General features: G+C 41.1%; 1 long non-coding RNA gene across 1 annotated transcript; it reads right to left on the bottom strand.

Moving 5' to 3' along the window:
- Window positions 1-3,872: 3,872 nt before the first annotated feature.
- LOC124144609 lies at window positions 3,873-8,778 on the bottom strand. Its single transcript, XR_006862440.2, has 3 exons — window positions 8,676-8,778; window positions 5,589-5,674; window positions 3,873-5,034 (listed from the first exon to the last, which is right to left on the bottom strand). It is a non-coding gene; the product is annotated as an uncharacterized LOC124144609 (long non-coding RNA).
- Window positions 8,779-8,906: the final 128 nt, after the last annotated feature.

Here is an 8,906-nt window from a genome sequence, read left to right as displayed (position 1 = left end):
AAATACCAAACTGCTTTGTTGACAGTTTGTGACTGTAAATTACACATATCACTATTATTACCCTAACATTTCAATATTTAAAGTGTCCCAGTAGTAACTCATAGTTATTATCCCCAGCAGCTCGCACTGTATTTTGTAAATAGTATTAAACTCCCCAGTAGGCAATCACAGCGATATGCAACCTGCTACACACAGACACTCGATACGTTCCTCCTCGCACAGATCGATCTGTTAAATTGATTTTGTACAGGGTGAATGAGTATGGCTCAGGTTTAATGTGTGTGTGTGTGTGTATGTATTGAACGAATTGTTTGGAAATCGGGTTGGACACGCTTCGTGTAGTCCTGTATTGAATCGCCACAGCCGGGTGAATTGTCTGTTGCAATAGCCCAACAATGGCGAAGGATTCCGAGACGTCACATGTATACCTCATTGTTATCACCTTGATAATAACACCCTTAGAACATTATTATTTTATAAGTTGTATTTTAAGTAAATGTTGCCATGTTCCCTAATACACATGTTGACACACTAATATCGGGGCACTGACAGCCAGGCAGTTCAAGTCCCGGCACTGTCAATCTCTGCTGGCTTGCTTCGAATTTCGGTATCGTCCTTAAAAGATCTTCAGTTTGGAAGTACCAAGCCTGTGTTCTTGGATTTCATGAAGTTGTGCAATAATGCCTGCAACACATCCAACGTTCTCCTCACAATACCCGACACGCAGTTATATTACTGAAATAATGTTCCAAGCATTGCTAAACACCTGTGACGAACGATGTGACAAATGTACAGGCACGACATACTTTCTGTTTACACGCTTAATGGTGGCACAAAAAGCGTCGTTTGGCAGATCACATGTCAAGGACAAATTTAAATCATTTTATATCCATTATTGTAAGTGAGTGGAAGAAGACTTCCATGTGATTCTATACACACAAGTACATACTGCAACCACTGGGGTTTCACTGCCGTCTGGACACGCTCGTTCACATTCATGCCTATCCACATACATGCGTGACGTCAGGTATTCTTCCATTGCTTTTAAGAACGAACCCAGTCAACCGACTGAAATACTGGTGATGAACATGCCACCAATACAATACACATTCAGTGAGCAATGTATACTGAACCGCAAAAGAAACGTCACCCCAAGTAACATTACATGAACAGTTGTCATTTAAATAACTGGGTAATTTTTGTTAAAGTTTCTAAAATTTAACTTTATCTTGTCCGGAAAAATGAAATTTGATGATAAAAAAACCAAAAGCAGATGAAAATAAAACCGATCGCCCAAACGCATCACGGCAACGGCCATGGTAACCCGATGCACGTGACTTGCGTGCAAATTGAAATGCACATGCGTTCCCCCATTTCTTGCCCTATAAAAATCCACCCAGATCGGATAACATTCATTTGTTATTGAATTGCTACCACATGCCAAGATTGACCGGCAAGTAGCGAATGCATTTCAAGTCCAGCAACGGTACCAGACCACCAACACTACAGATGACCGACCACGTAGTGGAAGACCAAGGGTCACCCCCTGAAGTCAGGATCGTCAGATTGTGCGACAGCGTCTACAAGATTGCTTTGTGACTGCTGCCAAAACTGCTCGACAGACCATGGGGACACACCAGCGACACATTAGTGCGGACACCGTGCGTCGACGATTGACGAGCAGACACCTCCACTGTCACAGGCCACACCGAGGACCCATTCTGACACCACGTCATCGCCGGGACCGTCTTCAGTGGGCAACACAACACCAGCATTGGCGCCACCAGCAGTGGAGAAGTGTCCTCTTCTCAGACGAGGGCCGTTACTGTATCTCAACAGCAGATGGTAGAGAGAGAGTCTGGAGACGCCGTGGGGAACGTTATTCGGATGCTTGTGTTGTTGAGAGAGGCTCGTGGGGTGGTCCGAGCATCATGGTGTGGGGTGGAATTGGTCTTAGAGGGTCGGCCCTGGTCTTCCAGAACATCGGTCCAGGGAGAGGCAATGGTGTCACAGCAGCTCGGTACATTAATCAAGTCTTGAGACCACACGCCATACCTCATTTGGCACGTCCCCGCAACCACGAGTTTCAGCATGAAAACGCCCGTGCGTTATAGAAAACATTTGTCCTTGTGAAAGTTAACTTGAATAAGAAATGAATAATCTTATTTGCCCCCCCCCCCCCCCCCCCCCCCCCCCGTCAAAAACAGTTAACTACGGCCTTGTATACCCCGATATGCACGAGTACTTCCATACAGCGAAGATATTCTAATTGTGGTTAATTTGTTGTTGACCAACACATTTTCAGCTTTACCTCCTCCTGGTGGCGATGCAGTTAGCCACAGTTAGGTCTTTTAGTATCTCTGTATTCATGTAAGTAAATAATGGTTTGTTTGTTTGTTTTTTAACGCTGGACTCAGCAATATTCCAGCTATACGACGGCGGTCTGTAAGTAATCGAGTCTGGACCAGACAATCCAGTGATTAACAACATGATCATCGATCCACGCAATTGGGATCGATGACATGCATCAACCAAGTCAGCGAGCCTGACCACTCGACCCCGAGTCACTAATATGTTAGATCGGAATGTGGCCCAGATCACAAAGATTTATGGAAATATGCAAGTAAGGACCCAAGACGATCTTGGTAATATGAGTTCTTTTCACAATAAAATGCAGTGGAAAATTAGTTGTTGAAATCGTAGGTACCATCGACAATATGTAGGGCTTTTCACGCGAGTGAGTTTTCGGATAACCTGTATTAGAAACAGATTTTTTATTTAGCGAGTTTAATACATTGCGTTTATTCCTTATACAGGATATTTACCACCCCAAAACACATTCGCGTGATAACTTCTTCATCAGATGATGTCATTCTGAACTGTTCCACTGTTGGTACGTCCAATCAACCGAGGGAACGTGAGTTGCGTCCCTTTACAGACGTGACATAAAACGTAGGACCCTTTTTCTCACACCGTCGTATGACACTTACTGTTCGTAAGAGGCGACCAAATGAATAGCTTGGTAAGGCTTGATGATTTATATCAATCTCTTCATTGACTGGTCCAGACACGATTATTTACAGGTTGTCGTCATATAGCTGCAATAATGCTGAGTGCGGCGTTAAACAACACACAAAAAACATCATTTGAGACATTAAAATGACCCTCTTCCCATTTGTATGTGTTTAACGCCGCAGTCCGCAATATAATAGCTTATGAAGATAGCCTGTAAATAATCTAGTATGGACCAGCATATCCAGTGGTTGATATTATGAGCAACGACCCACGTCGTCGACAACCAAGTCGCCTTGCATGACCAACCAATCTATTAAGTCACCTCTTAATACTAGCATAGGTTGCTAGCTAGGACAATTAGTCGCCTCTTACTATCAATGCCGTGGTGGGTGTACATTCCATCCCGTGTTATGTAATGTTCACAGAAATGTCAAAGCGAAAACATGTCCAATCTTTTAATGCGGTTATCATACTTGCTACCAATAAGCTCTGGTCTCGTTAACACTCGTCACATTTGTGAGAAATTCCTGATGAATAGATTATGACAATGACCAAATGGATAGTGTTCTTATGTGTCTCCTGTCATGCCTTTTACGATCCACAAGGGACCCATATTCCCCCCTAACCTCCAGTTCCCTCACGATGCTGTCAAGGATCGTCGTGATGAATCTCCCAACTGCTTTGTTACATATGTTACACTAAGAATATTTTATGCGTAATCCTTTATGAGGAGAATACTTCAAGAGACGATTTTCGTTTTAGCAAAACAACAAGAAATAGCCTGGTCGGTCGCCTCCATGTGTTACACACTCTAATCTTGTGTATATACTTACCATATACCCCGTTCACTGTTGCCATTGTGTCCTACAGACTGAATCCCGAGGCAGAACTTGCTTCAAATGCCCCTTGTTGGTCCTAGGAGACTCTCTCTCTAGGTTTATTGCAGCCTAAACTGCTTCATGGCTGATTGCATATGGGAGTATAAATCACAAACGTTAATGACAGCATAGTACTACTAAACAAGCAGGTTATATGACAATACCACATCTAAACAAGCAGGTTACAATACTACATGCACACAAGATAAGCAGGTTTTATGAGATTTAAAACCCTCAACTTCTGAATAAAGCTATTGGATTCAGTTGGGAATTAAGTATCACCAAATAAAACATTAAAACGGACGTACTATATCCTTCATATAAAATACTTCTAAAGGGTTCCCCGACTAAACTATATACCATTTTTATTGTATTTTTAAAATCCAACAAACAACAAATGTTTATAGTGTAATAGATTTTGGTATATTTATATAAGAAGACATGTGTATTGAAACCTTTAAAGATATCAGTTATTCGTTCAAATAAAAGCACAACGCACTGAGTGTACATAACACAACAGGTGCTCACATTTCATACATTGATCCCTGATATCATTCACCCTTTTTTCTCTATCATATTTTCTTCATGTACAAAAACAAAAATCTGAGAACTATTAAAAGAAACTGGGCACCATGTGCCCTTATATCTGTAAAATCTGACAAACGAAACAGATCATCGTAGAAACGGAGTGAGTTTGGTTTAACGGGGCTTTGAACAGTTTTCCACGTATATCACGACGTGTCAGCTTTGTGTGGGAGGAACGCCCGAAGTAATACAAGTCTCCTCTTTGGTGAAACCCAAGAGCATGGGTATGGTGCTAACAAACCTAGAAACATAATCGGGATTCGAACCCACAATTATAGCTTTCCGGTGCGCCCAAGGGACGCAACTTTGCTCAGCGAATTGCGGTACCTTAAACGACTGAGCCACCCAGTTATTAATAATAAAAACCATGTAAAGACTTTATATATCATCCTGAGGGTGACAAAAATGACATTGAACTTGAGAAAGACCATGCCTTCACAGATCTATCAGCAACAGCACAGCCTGGAGAGCAGTGCTCGGAATCTCGAGAAACGCCCTATCTTCTTGGATGTTGATACATCTGTGTCTGGAGACTTCCGCCTGCTGCCTTCTTGGCCTGGATATCAAATTTATAAAATAAATATAACAAAATAAAATTTAATTTAATATAAAACAGAATATATCCTGCCTTGTACAGTAACTGTTTCGTTTTACTGTTTTCATATCATAAGGCTAGCATTTTATGTATGTTCAATTGAGGAATTCTTCATATGTGGGTAAGTTGGCCAGAATCGCCGATTCAATGCCTGAGCTTCTGACAACTCCTTCCGGACCCTGCTCTGCCTGGAGTTAATGTAAAAGGTATGTAACAATAGAGATAGTCTAAGAGTCAAACACTACACTGTGCAACAAACACTGGAACGGTAAGTACACGGCCACAGTCGCTGACCAATATAACTGACGATTACATGTTATGTTCTTTGTCAATGAAAATGAAGGGTTCATGAGCGACAAGAAATTGCACGAATATGAATAACATTTCCAAACGAAATGAAAACCCTTCAACGCGCTGATCTATGTGATAGACATGAGCAAACTGGAAAGATGAGGATAATGACCAAATGAATAGTTGTGCCGGATCCATTAGATGGACCCCATATAGCCCCTTACCTTCAACTCCCTCGCGATGTTATCAAGGGTCGTCGTGATGAGTCTTCCAACCCACACATCCTCATCCAAATCCATCTGGGCAATTCCTGTCGGAGAAACATATACTTCACTTCAAATATTTATCGACATAACTTTCTATAGACACCTTAAAGGTGTGAAGTTCTAGAAATATTGACATTTGGTGTAAGAAACGATGCTTGAAGGGCTATTCAGTGTAATAAGTTGCATCAATAGCCTTGTCAGTTGCGATAAGCTATGTCCTGTGCAATCCGTATACGATATTGTTTGTTTGTTTGTATGTTTGTTTCGTAACGCCGCACACAGCAATATTCAAGCTGTATGACGGGGGTTTGTAATAATCGAGTCTGGATCAGACAATCCAGTGATTGACATCATGAGCATCGATCCCCGCAAGTGGGATACGATGACATGCATCAACCAAGTCAGCGAGCCTGACCACCCGAGCCCCTTACGACAAAAGGAATAGTCTGCCTGCAATGAAAGAAAAGACGGACACCAGAACAGGTTGGTCAACTGAAAAAAAAGAGATTATGTGATGTGTTTTGTTTCTGTACGGGTTTGAAAATGTTATCAACGAAGGTGAAAGAGTTTGTCGATTTTATGAAATGAATTGATAACTTAAAAGCACCCTCTTATCTTGACGACCTCATATAGGACATGTTCGATCAAAGAACATGGACACTCTTCAAAGTTCTGATCACATTATTGTGAATAAAATAAAATATGTAACAAAACATGTTCAAAACAATCCAGTGATCAACAGTGTGAACACCGATCCACACCTCTGGGTTACGGTGACACATTTCCTGCTCAGCAGACATGTCGACCACCCGATCCCCATTTCAAGTATTTTAAGACAAACATAGGGAGCTGGGTATCTTTAAAGTCCCGGGTGTTTCAAGGACGCGGGAAACGGGTGATACTGCACATTAACAGCACAGCTGTAATCTCGACATTACACGCCAACACATCACTTACTTTGTCTCCGGGACTAAATCTACAAAACTTGTAAAACACATTCATGAACATATGGTGTCATCGTGTGCTTGCTGTTTTGAAACATATATATGTGAACTTCATGATCAATAATGTTAATTTACCCTTATATTTGCCCTATTCGTTTTGGCCTATTATATCACATCATGCATTCTAATTCCTACAGAGACGGTGGGGTAGCCTAGTCAAGTCGAAACCCCGGGTTCGATTCTCCACATGGGTACCAAGTGTGAACTCCTTTTCTGGAGTCCCTTGCCGTCATATTGCTGGAACAATGTTAAAAACATACTCACTCACTCTTATATTAATGCTACAACGCTTCTCAGTCCTTTTATCTAACCAACACAGAAAATTTCCAAATACCTCGCAGAAGAAACCTGACATGTACGACAAAAAGAAAATACCGTGGGTAAGCCTGCCTGGTGTGTCATGATAGGTTATACAAGATTTTACTTTGTGTCATCAAAATTCCATTTTTTTCAATTAAAAGCAACGTGCGTAATGTGTGTAAAAAGTATATGTTTGCAATCAAATTAAAGCAAAATGAAACAGCTCTGGGTACCTGAAGAGATAGTATAAGGTAAGACTGAAATGATATAAGTTGGGATAGTTAACAGTATCGTATCTATATTACAGCCTGTTTTCTTAATTGTGGGAGGAAGTCCCCAAGAACTCGACAGTGCAAGACATCAAGGAAAAAAGTCAAGATGTTCGTTATTATATATGGCACGGTGTGTCAAATTAAAGAGGTAGGTAAACCAAAAGTGTCGCTCCTGAGCCTGCATGCCAGTGTGGACGGACAAGGTCCAACTTCAGGGTGAATATAGTATTCGAACCCACGCAATACACAGCACACGCAGGGATAAAATGTGATCCACATGCCGACTTGTCCCAGTCACACATTGTTACAATAGATATGAAATATATACCGAGTAAATGATAAATGGAAAAATAAACAGACACGGTAGAACAAACATATGCGAAGGTTTAAAGCTAATGCATGTATGTCAAGGATTGGTTGGTTGGTTGGTTGTTTAACGCCGCACTCAGCAATATTCCAGCTATATGACGGCGGTCTGAGAAATAATCGAGTCTGGACCAGACATGTCAAAGACTTCGTAGAAGTTATATATTTATAATACATAAGTGATAACATGTGGCGTGCCCATTGTTTTCTTATCTGACCACATAACTACAGAGAACAGCTACATCAGTCAATTAAGATCATATAAGGAGATGTATAATATGAGCGAGCATGAATACGTGAATACCATACCATAGAGAGCAATATATACTGGTATATTTATAAAACATTCTCGGAAAAGTGCGTATTTGATGCATGTTAATAAATCTTTAACATTTCATTATTCCTCTTTCGAAATAAAACATAATGGAGTTTTGGAGTACAAACTGCGGGGGTGGGGTGGGGATGGGGGAGTATTAGATTCAAGGGCGGATCCAGAATTTTTCAAGGGAGAGGTCCAATAACAAAATCAAATTGGCCCCATGCTTATATAAATGTACCTGAACGGGCCTTGAACAATCAACAGAAAAATAGGTAGGTTAGCGGTACAAACTCTGTCTAGGTATTTTGGCTCGAAATTTTAAAATCGCGATATTTTGAGCTTCTGAAGACCCTAGCTCCAAAATTACGGCTTCTATTATCTTCAGCAATGTCTCATTGTGTAGCTAAATATATTGGCATGAAATGAGTGTAAGTTGTATAGGGGTATTTACAGTGGACATTGTTGAATTCGTCCTCGAACGAACTTAGTGACTTGGCCTCGTTACATCCTTTCCTTATATTTAGTATATTGACACTGGGTGTGATCATATAGCTTGTATTTTTCTGCGTTACAAGCCCCTGTGTCATGGAGAAGGACCGGCAAAATACACGTTTCCCTCAACGACATGTACAACGGACTCCGTGATTGTCGCGTGTATTTGGCGAGTCTTAGAGGAATCTTGCCGGCATAAATACCTTCTACATAAATGATATATAGTGATATATAGAGATATTAAAGATATCAATAAGGAAAGTCACTGAAAGTCAAATAAATGTTATTTTACTACGAATGGTTTCTTGAAGTCGACAGCAACAACACGGCTTCAAAATCCAGCGCTCTCAAAACTATTTCCACGTGCTGATGGGGCGGCAAGATGAGGGCGTTGCCAGTGGCGACGACATGCGTTTGGCTCTCGTGCGGCGAGAGTTTGACGTAGCTTCTCTGTTTTGGGATACAAATAAAAACAAAAAAAGCCTGTTGCCTCAGTAAACTGAATAATATTATGCCCGCGTTT

The sequence above is a fragment of the Haliotis rufescens genome, unplaced genomic scaffold, assembly GCF_023055435.1.
Source record: "Haliotis rufescens isolate VD_foot unplaced genomic scaffold, xgHalRufe1.0.p SCAF_11, whole genome shotgun sequence".
NCBI classification, from domain to species: domain Eukaryota; kingdom Metazoa; phylum Mollusca; class Gastropoda; order Lepetellida; family Haliotidae; genus Haliotis; species Haliotis rufescens.
This window is presented reverse-complemented; position numbering and strand designations above follow the sequence as displayed.